The sequence below is a fragment of the Mastomys coucha genome, unplaced genomic scaffold (genome assembly GCF_008632895.1).
Source record: "Mastomys coucha isolate ucsf_1 unplaced genomic scaffold, UCSF_Mcou_1 pScaffold20, whole genome shotgun sequence".
In the NCBI taxonomy this organism is placed as follows: Eukaryota; Metazoa; Chordata; class Mammalia; order Rodentia; family Muridae; genus Mastomys; species Mastomys coucha.
This window is the reverse complement of record NW_022196903.1, coordinates 97,170,231-97,182,813: the sequence shown is the minus strand read 5'-3', so window position 1 is coordinate 97,182,813 and position 12,583 is coordinate 97,170,231. Positions and strand designations below refer to the sequence as shown.

The 12,583-nt window shown below is 36.3% G+C and overlaps 1 protein-coding gene across 5 annotated transcripts in view; it reads right to left on the bottom strand.

Annotated features, from left to right (window-relative positions):
- Positions 1–12,583, bottom strand: part of Chl1 (cell adhesion molecule L1 like) — a 207,346-nt gene that overhangs the window by 148,137 nt on the left and 46,626 nt on the right. The gene's annotated exons all lie outside the window — the stretch shown is intronic.

The window sequence follows — 12,583 nt, the reverse complement described above, 5'->3', positions numbered from 1 at the left end:
AATTGTGATACTTATAAGAATCTCCTCTCTCAGTGCTAAATAAGCATTGCTCCCTGTTTCTTTGGTCTATCAATAAAAGCTGGTCAGCCAATGGCTGAGCAAAGGAGAGAAAAAAAACAAAGAACCTGTGAAAGTATGTAATAGCGTAATACAGAGTGGCAGGTTCAGCCTCCCTTCACCTTATAAGGCCCCTGAGATAAGTCACTTATAAAGGGAAATATTATGGTCCATAGCTGCAGAGGCTTTAGTCCATGATAGATTGGTCCCATTGCTGTGCATCTGTTCTACACACCTGTGACAAAGCAGTATACCAGGACAGAAGTGGATGGTAAAGTAAGTTACTAAACTCATAGCTGAGAAGTAGAAGCAGAAAAACCCAACTCCTGACATCCTGCCCATCCTTCAAAAACAGACATCATATGACCAGAAGATCTAACCAACGCTGTCACTGTAGGGCACAAGCCTCTGCACATTGATTTGTGTGAGATAACAAAGTCCACCACATCAGAGTGGGTGGTAACTAAAAGACCTTTAGAACTCAAAGAAATGCATGTATTGATATGCCCTGGTCTCACTGACTATGACTCATAATTCTCTGATTCATTATGGTATGACTGCCGTCCGCATGAAACAATCCTTCTGACAATCCTAGGCCCTCAGACGAGACATTATATGAGGGGCGGGGGTGGCTGTCAAGGCAGAACTCCACCTAAGAAAAAGTAAAGGATTCATGCTGATGCCACTGGCCTATAAAAGGACCAGCCCATCACATACTTTCTGAGTTTTCTCCTGTTGGGGCTTGTGTCCTCTAGGACCCCGTGGAACACTCAAGACACAGATCCACATACTAGCTCTTTAGGAACCATTCAACCAAGTGCCAGACACATTTTATAACTCCATCAAAATGAGACAACAAAGTAATAAAATTGTTCACAACAACTTAAACGGCACAGTCAGGATTTTTTTCCTGGATCTTTATGTTACTTGGATTTATTTTTAATTGAGTTATATTTCTGTTTAAAGTGACATTTTGTAAGATGTGCTCTAACTACCACAATTGAGAAACCAACTATGCCTTATGTAAGAATGCATCAAACACAAAAGAGTGATGTTTTAAATACAATCCTTGGCCAACTGAATTTCCAGTTACAGATGTCTGTTTTCTCTAGAAAATAACACTGTAAGGACTAAGAGTGTGGCTCAGTTGGTAGGGTGCTTGCTTAGCATGTGAAGAGCCCACATTCAATTGCCAGCAATATATAATACTGGGATTAAAAGTACACAGCCATAATATCAACACTGAGGTGGTGAAGGAGGAGATAAGAACTTCAGAAGTTCAAGGTCATATTTGTCTGCACGGTGAGGTCAAAGTCAATCTGGGCCACATGAGACCCTGGTTAAGAAGACGAAACATGAAAGTGATACTAGCAAAAATGAAATTAAAACTATTACTATTTAGACTTTTCTTCTTTATAAATGGTATTACTATTAAATACATGTGTGTATACATGTGATAAGCATGCAAGGATGCTTCTGCCATGGGGAAAAGCACAAGGTCAGAGGACGTAGTCTTGAAATCCTTTTTCTCCTTTCTTCTTCACAGGGCATGAAATGTGTCTAGATGCTGGGCCATCTCACAGACCCAAATATTTAGACTTTTTTTTTAATGATTAATAAAATAAGTTATGAGTGTATATGCATTCAAATATTCCTTGTACATGTATACAAGAAAATGAAAAGTATTGACCCTCTGTCCTTCTGTGTGATATGAAGTTACCAAATGCTAAGAATTATTTGAATGATTGATAATAATAAGTAGGTATGGACTATAAATAATGGTTGTTTATGACGAGGATTTGTATTCATATGAAATTCTGTGAAGCATTTATATTTCTTTTTAATCCTAGAAGCCGGAGTTCTGCTCACTTTATTGCATAAGTCAAGAGATTTATTCATTCATTTATTTATTTATTTTACTAAACTACATTCAGTTGACTCACTGATCAAAGCAGTCCTTGCCCAGGAAATGATGGCTTTTTTTTTTTTTTAGATTAAAGTCCTAGTAGGAATCCAATGAAAATATTAAGAATGAAAAGGTCTATGAATAGTATTCTGGGAAAAATTATTACTCCAACAGCCTTAATTCAAGAACAATTCCAAAAGACAGAAGTATGTTCCAGAGGGCAGAACTAGTGTACTTAAAGGTGGATTAAACATGTCCAGAGACAGGAATGCAAAGAAGAGAACAAATAGTGGAAAAATCAATTTTGGCTTCCTCATGTGTTTCAAACATTTACTTGGACCCTCTCCAAAACCCAGGTGTTGAAACCTAATGAATAGACTGATAATGTTAAATGTTGTAGGCTTGGAAAGGTAATTAAATCAGGCTCATCCTTTAGGAATGAGATAAGAGCCCCTATTCAAGAGTCTTCAAATAGGCTCTGGGTTGGTTGCCTTTTCACTTCTACCATGAAAGAAGAGCTGCTTCTGATTCTGGAAAAAAAGAATAAAATCTTAAAAGTAAGTAAAATAACATAAAATAAAAACATACATAAATAAAGTGATGGCATTACTTCTGGCCTTAAAAGGCATGCATGACATACATATCCTAACTGACTCCATGTAAGACCTCAAAAGACATTCGATTTATGTCTTTTTATATATTCAGTAAAAGAAATGGATACAATTTTCATTATGGATTATATTTACCATTTTATTAATGTATGTGTGTATGTTCATGTGCATATGCTTATGTGGGTGTGGGGAGGGTACACATTCACATACATTCTTGTGTGTGTGCAGGGCCATTGTTGGCCACAGTGTTTTCCTTTGCTTTCTGCCTCATTGTCTTCTTTCTTTCAAAACAGAATCTCCCTATGTAGCCTGGAATCTCTAAGAAGATCAGGGTGGCCTCCAACTCACATGGACTAACCACCCTCTTCCAAAGTGCTAGGATTAAAGGCTTGCACAACTATGTCAGTCTCCATCTTATTTGAATGTCAGTTTCTCACTGAGCCTGAAACTCTCTAACTCAGCTATAATGGCTGGCCAGTAAATCACAATAACCTTCCATCTCAGACTTCCCAGAGTTACCATGACTGATATGTCTCCATACTCATTTACTCTTGCTTTCTTTCTGGTTTTTATTTTGTTTTTACAATGGGCCCTGGGGGTTGAACTTAGGTCCTCATCCTTTTTCACAAAGCACTTTATTCTCTAAACCATCATCATCCTACCCTGGGAAAATTAAAAAAACAAACAAAAAAATTAAACAACAGAGCAAAACATAGAAAAACACAAAGGCTGTTCCTTCTGTTCTTTCTTTACTCTCTTTTTCACTCAAAATATATTTTCTACTGGATGGTAAAGATCTTTCTACAGATTATGACAGAGTGTTGCCAGGTATTCACTGTACAAATAGAATATACACTTCAATAATATACATATAATAAACAAGGCACAAAACATTAGAAATAACAAGTATTAAACTGAAGCATGGTGACAAGTTTTTAATATCCTGTGTTACTGCTTTGTGTTAGCAGGTCGCCAAAATAAGAAAGAAAATGAAACAGGTTTAAGAGGCTTTATTGGCACATAAACCAAAGCTATATAAAAGGCAAAGAGAGAAAAGAGCCCTTAGCTCCAGACATATAAACGCTAAAATATCATCATATCACCGATTCTTTGCTTTGGTTGCTTTTTGTAATCATTCTTTGAGTCTAACACTGTTATCATAAAATGAGCTCAGCATCCTCAAGAAAAGAATCTAAAGCCTTTTTGTTGCATAATTAACTCAAAAGAGGTTGCCTTCACATCTCTGTGGTCAAGACAATAAAATAGTACGATGATTATTCAGCCTTTACAAGCATAGAATGTAGAATTCACTTACATGAAAACATCAGTTCAAAAAGTCTGCACTATTATTTCTTTTTTAATCATGAGAACACGGAAGCTCTAAGACATAAGTAACTGTCAATACCCACCCATACTTACTTAGTCCCAAAGGTCAAATTTGAGCCCTCTGCAATGGCCTCACCTGTATCCACACCTCCTGAGCTCTTAGCCACCAGACAATTAGGCCTCCCTAATGTTGGTTTTATATATTTATATTATGGTAACCATAATTATATCATTACCTTAATTAATGTATGCTAATCAGTTTCCCACCCAACAAGAAGGCATGATAATTGGACATTTGCAAATGAAAAGCATATCCAGACAGAGGTTGACAACATGGAGATTTTTATAAGGGGGAAAAATTGAAAGGTAAAACAACATAAAATATAATTTAATGCTGTAATGAGTGAGATAGTCAGAAAATAATTGACTAATTTAAGCAAGGCTAATTCATGGTAGGGTCTCTGTGCTTCAATTCAGGTGTGGGTCTGTATTGTGCCAGAAAACCTGCCATCAATTGAAATCAAACTTTCACTTAATAAACACAGATGATCTCCAGGAACTCGACTTCTTATTTATCTAACCCATAATTTAAGCAGGATAGCAAGGGAGCTTCCTATTGAATGTGTTTAATTTACATTCTTTAAGTGTAAAGTCATAAGTTTTAGCATACTTATCATGCAGATTTTAAAGATGAGGACTACAAATATGAAAAATGTAAAACACACAAAAGATAAAAACGTGCACCAGGGATTCTTTTTCCACATGTGTCATTGACAAGACATTATACATTTAACATTATCAAAGTAAACTTTGCCAAGCTAAAACAATAATGATGTAAATAAAGGATAGGGTCAAAAAGAGGTTCCAGTGAAAGTAAATATTTACATATTTAAATAAATAAGAAATAAGAGAAATAGTTTTCACTTTACTACATCTAAAAATAAAACACATTTTATTCTGAACCTACAAAACAAATCTCAGAGCTATTGTTCCACGTTTTAGTTACTTTTACTTGTGGTTATGTGTGTAAATTCATGTATTTCTGTGTGTGTGTGTGTGTGTGTGTACACTTATCATGGAGAGGCCAGAAGTCAACATCAGGCGTTGGTCTTCAAGAACTATCTACCTTTATTGTGAGACAGAGTATCACTCTGGGCTAGTTGATTATGCAAGCCATGCTGGCCAGCAAACTCCAAGGTTTCCCTTTTCTCTTTCTCTTCCTCTGGTGCTGAATTTAAAGGTGTGTATCATCATGCCTAGATTTTTAGAGGGTGCTGTGAATTGATTTCAAGTCCTCATGCTTGTGCAGAAATCATTTTATTGAGTAAGATACCACCCCAGACCATATGCTATATTTCATAAAGAAAGGCACCCCTCCATTTTCTTAGTGGTCTTCATGGATTGTGGTAAATGAAAATCTTGTTCTTGTAGAGGCTGACTTTTCAAGACTTGGTTGTGCAGTGCTTGTGCCTCAATTTCCAACTCAGCTTGTTATTTTTAGCTGAGAAACAGAATTCATTTTATGTAAACCATGAAAAAAAATGTGACAATTACAAAGAGAGTGATTTAAGAAACCACAGTGGAAAATTGAATGCCCCACTGAAACTCTAGTGGCTTTTTAGTTGAAGAAATATATGGTCTAAAATGTAATCTTTGGCAGTAGATATTATTAAAATATACAATGGGGAAATGTAATCAGAGTCACTGTAAAGTGTAACTTTGTTCTACTCTGCTTTCCTAAAACACTTCTCCCAACCACATTCTTCTCACAGTTTCTTTTCTTTCTATTTTTTATTAGATGTTTTCTTTATTTACATGTCATACAATATCTCCTTTCCCAGCTGCCAGCTTAGACAATAATGGGGAATCAGAACAGAGAACGTCCTTAAAATCACTTAACCCTGTACCTCCATATTGTGGAAATGGGCAGTTTAAGTTCCAAGGGCTAAAAGGGATTTGCCCAAAACTATACTGTAAGTCAGCAGGAAGATGGGGAAGAGAATGCTGACTTGGAGGGCTGGGCAGCATGCAGTCATTCAGTTCTGTGAGATACAAAGGACTATAATCCCCTTCTGAGGCTAGGGAGCTTGCATGTCAGAGAGGTTCACTGATGTGCTCAAAACCAAGTGAGATGTTGCCAGGTTACCACTGCAGCTCATAGTTTTTCTGCATCTAAAGACAATTCTCATAATATTCTTCCCTATATTGAAATTAGATTGATTCTTTTTCATGGACACATGAGCAAAAGACTATGCCAAAGAAAACCAAAAGCTTCTGATGTGTTCATTCTACCACACACTCTCAAATACTGACAGAAACTGCGGAGAGGGAAGGGCATATGTACTTGATAATGTACATGTGTGGACATGAGTATGTGCATGTCTGTTGAGCTTAGAAATTGGCATAAGGTGTCTTTCCTCCACAGCTCTTTGTCTTGACCTTTTAACAAGGTCTCCCAGTGATGTGAAACCAATCAGTTCATCTAGAGCAAGGTGGTTTAGAGATCTAGCTGTCTCTGCTACATTCAGAACTCTGGTCTCCATACTTGTTCTGCACACACTTTAGGAACTGAGAATCCTTTGCAGACTCCTTCTTGCTCATTTTTCATTTTATTTCCAGTCAGGTGTCAATGCCTCAGAGAAGTCATTTTCTGAGCACAGTAGGTCAAGTTCTCATATAACTCCCACTTTCGGAACTCAGTGAGCATCAACTCTATACTTGTCTACATCATAGTATAAGTAATGTATGCCTGCCTGAATAGATTAAATCTTTCTAAAAGTAAGAACTTTGTCTGTTTTTTCCCGAGAACTGCATCCTTAGCTAAGAGCCACTGAATAGTAAAAATAATTATTGAATTATTGAATGAATAAGTAAATATACTTAATGTGTTTAATTCATAAAAAGAATCAAGTGCTTTCTTTTCAGATGAAAGGAAAGAAATCTGATAATATTCTCACTACTTTTATAGCACAGGTTCTAACTGGTATGACATATTTAAGGCATAATAATATTAGGGCACAATGTATAGGAATTGGGAAAGGCCAAAATATGTCACCCCAAAATATATTTATTTTGAGGAATTGTAGATGTGGCTAAGGAGTTAAATGGGCTTTCTGTATTCACATGGGACCTTGATTCTTTCTCACAGCCTCTTCCTCAGACAGTTCATAATCTCCTGTCACTCCAGCTCCAGGTGTTCCCATGCCTCTGTCCTCCATGGGAATAAACACTCAGGTGCATATGCCCGCACAGAGAGACATGCATGAACACATAGTTAAAAAAAAAAAAAGCAATGCATCTATTGAAAAGAATTATTTTTTTAAATAGATAGAAGTTGTAAAATAGTAAACCCAGAAAGAGCTCCTTTGCCTCCCTGCATTTGGCTCAAAGCTCTATTTCATATTCCTGTCCTACAGGTGGGCCCTCACCAGGAAAATCTTTATTCCCACGGGCAGAAGGCAGGCATACAGATGAGTCTGCAGAGACAAACCTTTAAAAAATATCCTTATCTTCCACAAGCACCTCGCACATATCTACTTTCCCAAAATGTACTCTGCATTCAAGACTATTGTTGTTGGTTCTACCACTTCTGTTCAGTATATATATATATATTTTTGAAATGGTGTACATAGCTGGTATCTAACTGCTGTTTGGATTTCCATATATTTCTAGGACATTCTTTGTGCATTTGAAAGTTAAATTATTAATACCAGATAGAGTGAACATGCCCTTTCTCCAAGTAATTCTCAGATTGTTAGTTTGATTTCCAAACATGGGCACAAAAAATAGGAGTTCAGGAAAAGTGTGTTTCCACTCCCATCAAATATATAGACACAGATAAAGAGTGGGCTATACTCAGTTTATACAGAACAGAATAAAAGAATTGTACAAAGTTTGAAATAGATAGCTTTAAAAAAACAATTATTAGATTAGCATGAGCTAGAATCTCTGACTCAATAGAAAGTCAATTAGTAGTCTCTCAAGTAGAAAATTATGTACCTGTTGCTTGCAAATTGTGAGACGATTCTTAATATATGCAAGCAAGGACTACAAATACAGAAATATTACTACCATGACAAGCACTGCCTAATATATGTTTGCAAACAAGATAGTTGAGCTATCTGAGCCAGCTTCTCACCGTTTCAAAGGGAACTCAGCATACTGTAAAAAATCATTTCCACTTTTCTAATTCTGCATGCTGCCCTTAAGAGGGGGAGATTATATCACAGTGTGTGTCCTTAAAGAGCTTTGATGCATGACTCCTTTTTCCTTCTTCTCCCTGCTTTTCTCCCCTCCCTATAGGGCAGGGGTACTGTGTTCTATGTGCAGATCCTAATCTTTGATCTTTGTGCATGAGGCTTCTTTCCACTGCAGGATCATTTATGACAGGCTAAATTAAGGCTTTGATCAGAGACTTTGATTTACTTCCTAATGCTCCAGTTCATCACTAGGCTCTCAGATGTGTCTGCTCCCATCCTGCCTAGTTCAGTGGTGATAGTCTTGATGTATTTTACTGCTCTGCTTCTTTCCTGAGGCCTCAAGTATTGTGCACATGTGTGCAATCCAATAAAAGCTGCTGTTTGGGGAAGATGTGGATGATTTGCGTCTATGTTATACGTGGTCTTTTCCCCAACACGTTTGCCTTAGGACAAAAACAGCATTTTGTTGGAGGAAACACAATTTTCTCCATCAATTTGATTTTGCTTGAAAGTCATTTGTTTGGTGGTAATATGTGTTTTCAAGGATATTTATTTATCCTAGGCACTGCTCTGCTATTTAAAGAATTCATTTATATATAGATGTAAGATCAAAAGCGTTATTAAAATGATTTCACACATTTTGCCGTATTCTGCTATCTCTTTAAAGGTCATCTTTTTCACTTCCTTCTCTGCAATGCAATAGCAACTGTTTTTGCTTTCGTGGATGGATGCCGCTTTCTGAACTTGGAAAAAATGCAAAAATCAATAAAAATTTAAAAAATGCCTAAGAAGAAAGAATCTATGCCTATTAAAATCTTAAAGCCAGAAAAAACAAAGGGGCCCAGAGGAAACCTCTGGAGATGATGGATCTATCTACTACCTTGATTTTGGGTAGTCTCACAGGTGTTTACATGTATCCAAATATTAACATTTTACATATGAAATACATATAGATATTAGTATTCACATTTGTGTCCCTGTTACAAGATTAAGAAAAACCTACATAGTGACAATAACAACAACAATTTAAAAAGGCCTGGCAATATGATCATGTATGTAAAGCTTTACAATATAATTCCTCAAACAGTGTTTACTCTGTAATCTTTTGATTGTGGCTTTCCATTTTCTTAGGGACATAAGATCTACCTGTATCATCGAAACAGTATGTTTGTGTATTTCAGCTTCTCTTCAGAGCCCATGCTGAATTTTTAAAGCCTTGGAAATCGCATGTATTTGTGTATATGTGATTTGAGTAAAACCAATATCAATAAAACTCCAGATGAAACAAATGGATTTTTGGCACCTCAAGACCAGAATTGCATATGCAAATTGTAGGTAATCCAAGGAGGAGCCAAGAGAGCAAGGAAGGAAGTTAGGCAAAGGAAGAAATTCAAGGCTTCTCTGCATGCCCCTGGAGAGCATAAATAACAATAAACCAAGATAACAGTTCATAAATATTTAAAAGGTGTAAACATCAAATATGGATAGAAGTGATTACAGCCCTGCACTCTTCTGACACATTCATATCACTGGAAAGGAAACGGATACTGCTTACTGTCAGCACCATAAAATATGACACATTAATTATTTATGCACAACATTCTAGTACTGATGGAACCTTCTACTGCCTTCGCAAACCCCACCTCAGAAGCGGCTGAAAAACTTCACTTAATTATTCAACGGAGGGGAAGTTCTTTCCAAGGAGACCCATTTTACTTGGCTTCCAAGCACAAGTTCTTGAAAGGAGAATTTGGCTTTGTATAATATGCATGGACAGGAACTTACACTTTTATTTTCTAGCAGTCCTAATGAGATTGAGCTAGAGTCAATGCCAGGCACAAAACCAGGAGCCACTTGGCTGGCTGGGGCTATCAGGGGCTGATGGATTAGAAAGCATTAAAACTTATCACAGCCCATGTTGAAATGGAATTGGAAACCCTTGGCAAGATCGCCAGGGTGATTACAGGATCCAGAGAAGCAGTCCAGGAACCTCTCAGCACAGGTGTGCCAAGGGCCATCCATAATGAGAATCTTTCCAGTCTCCATTTCTCCATTTCCTCCTCCTCTTCCTACTCCCCATTTTCAGAGTGTGGTGTACCCCAGGTTCTGTTCTAACTAATAATCATGAAAATTAGATTGAAGCAAGATCAAACAAGCTACGTTTCTACCCTACTTAGAACTTGAACTGAAAAAAAAAAATCTGTTACAATAGAGAGGTTATTCAATTCTATCATCCTTAGAGGACAAGGGTCAAGCTCACTTAAGCATGTCAGTAGTTTTGTGCCAATATTTTTTTTTTTTATAAAATCTTCACAAACAAGCTAGGGAAGGTAGCTGTAGTCTTCTTCCACATGATAGCCAGTTACTAAAGTTAAATGAAAATAGTCTTTCTTCGGGACTGTCAGGGCATGGAGTGGAGGCTTCGATATAAAAGAACACAACAAAATCCATAAATCAGTAGGAAGAGCAGTGGAGCGAGATAAGCACTATCATTCAGTCTGGGTGTGTGCCCCAAGGTGACCTTCTGTTCCATGTATTACCGTGGACTCCTACAACAAAATCATCTTCTCTGTCACCCACCTACTAAAGCTGCCTGTTAAGATGCATGGGCAATACTCTTTAGATAAATTAAACCAGTACAGCAGTGAATGACATGTAAGAGGAAACATGCATGCATCTCACAGGCACAGAATTAACCTCAAAAAATTAACATTTATGAATTGTGCAGTTAGTAAATCCAGACAAATTTTGGTCTTGAAAATTTACGGGCAAAATTAGTCCTCACTTCTACCAGAGCATTGGTAATTATTTTATTGTCTCAAAAAGTGTTCTTGAACAGCCTCAGTAGCAAGGGAGAAATCTCTACACAAAAGTTTAAAAAAGAATTAAAGTGTGTGTATGTGTGTGTGTGTGTGTGTGTGTGTGTGTTTATTCTAAGACCACAATCCCACAAAGCTCTCGTAGAAGTTACAAGGCTAATCTCTCAAGCATCACAATGAATACTGAAAAGAGAAAGCATATTTTATAGAATTAAATAATGATTTGATTAATCATCAAAAACATAAGAAAGAAATATATTTTAAAACAGAAGAGCAATGGGCAGCAATGAATAAGTACTAACGTATTTTTACAGATTTGTATCCATTTTCATGACGACAACAGATATAGATAGTAATTATATGTCATTCTGTCACAATGACAACTAGGTTTCCTATGATATGGTGAGGTATTTCCCTTTTGTTGTTTATCTGACAATTGAGATGTTTTATTATTTTATTTGGAGGTTGTATTATTTTACTGGGAATTTTTGTTTTTGTTCAGAACTCAAGAAATTATGCATTCTGGGCATCAACTTTGCCACTGAATTATGTGTCCTCTCCTCTGGGAGTTATATATGATCCTTTAATTTCTGAGAAGACTTACCTAGGTATCTTACAAACTAGAAATTTATTACAAGTAATGTCATAAAAGGACTTTTATAGAATAAACACACACTTAATAAATTCTATTATCAAAAGACCTGAGCAATCAGATTTCCAGAGGACTTTTTCCTCCAGGGTATTAAAAGATATCACACATGCTTTATGATATTCTAATAGACATGAAGATTAATTGGTCTTAACATGCCTGTGCAGAGAGGTTTCAAAAGTAAGACACAAATACAGAGGGAACAACGACTGCGCTGAGACACAAAGAGGCAAAGTGATTTCCAATGTACACACACAGTGTGCTCAAATTCTTATTCCTGGACTAGCTCTGATTTCATTTAGAAGGCCTCTGGAGGTTACTAAAAGTTAAAGAATTCAGCACCTCAAAGTCAACGCATGATATCTGTTTGCATGTTGTATCAGCAAGATCCCATTTATAATTTATATACCAAAAAGTTCTGCACATATCAAATGGTACTGTAATTTTTCAGGTATCATATTCTATCACTGACAAAATGGATTCTTAGAGTGTGAGAAATTTTTTATCTTATAAACTATATCTTCAAATAGCTCTGTTGAAAACCAAAAATTACCCTTCATTTTTGACATTTTTTAATGGAACACAATACTACAGACCAAGCATGACATTGAGAAGCATGATTGAAACCATCAGATTTATGATGTTTACGATATATATATATATATATATATATATATATATTTATATATATATTATATGTACTATATATATATATAGTATAATCAGAATCCATAGGCTATCACTACATGTAATTACAATTGTTTTTCCAGTAATAAGAATTTAAAATATAGATTTACACACAACTTCCTTGGAAGAACATCACCGTGTGTCTATCTCTTGAAAACAGACTTGCTGTCTTTCAAATTCTTAGACACTGGGTATCTAACAGACATCCTAGAATTTCAACAATTCAATAAAAAAACTACTGAAGGATTAGGTAAGACTTCACATTTATCCAAATCCCAGGGAGAGTTCAAACTCCCTCCAGATCACAAAGGGGAAAGCTCTCTTTGACC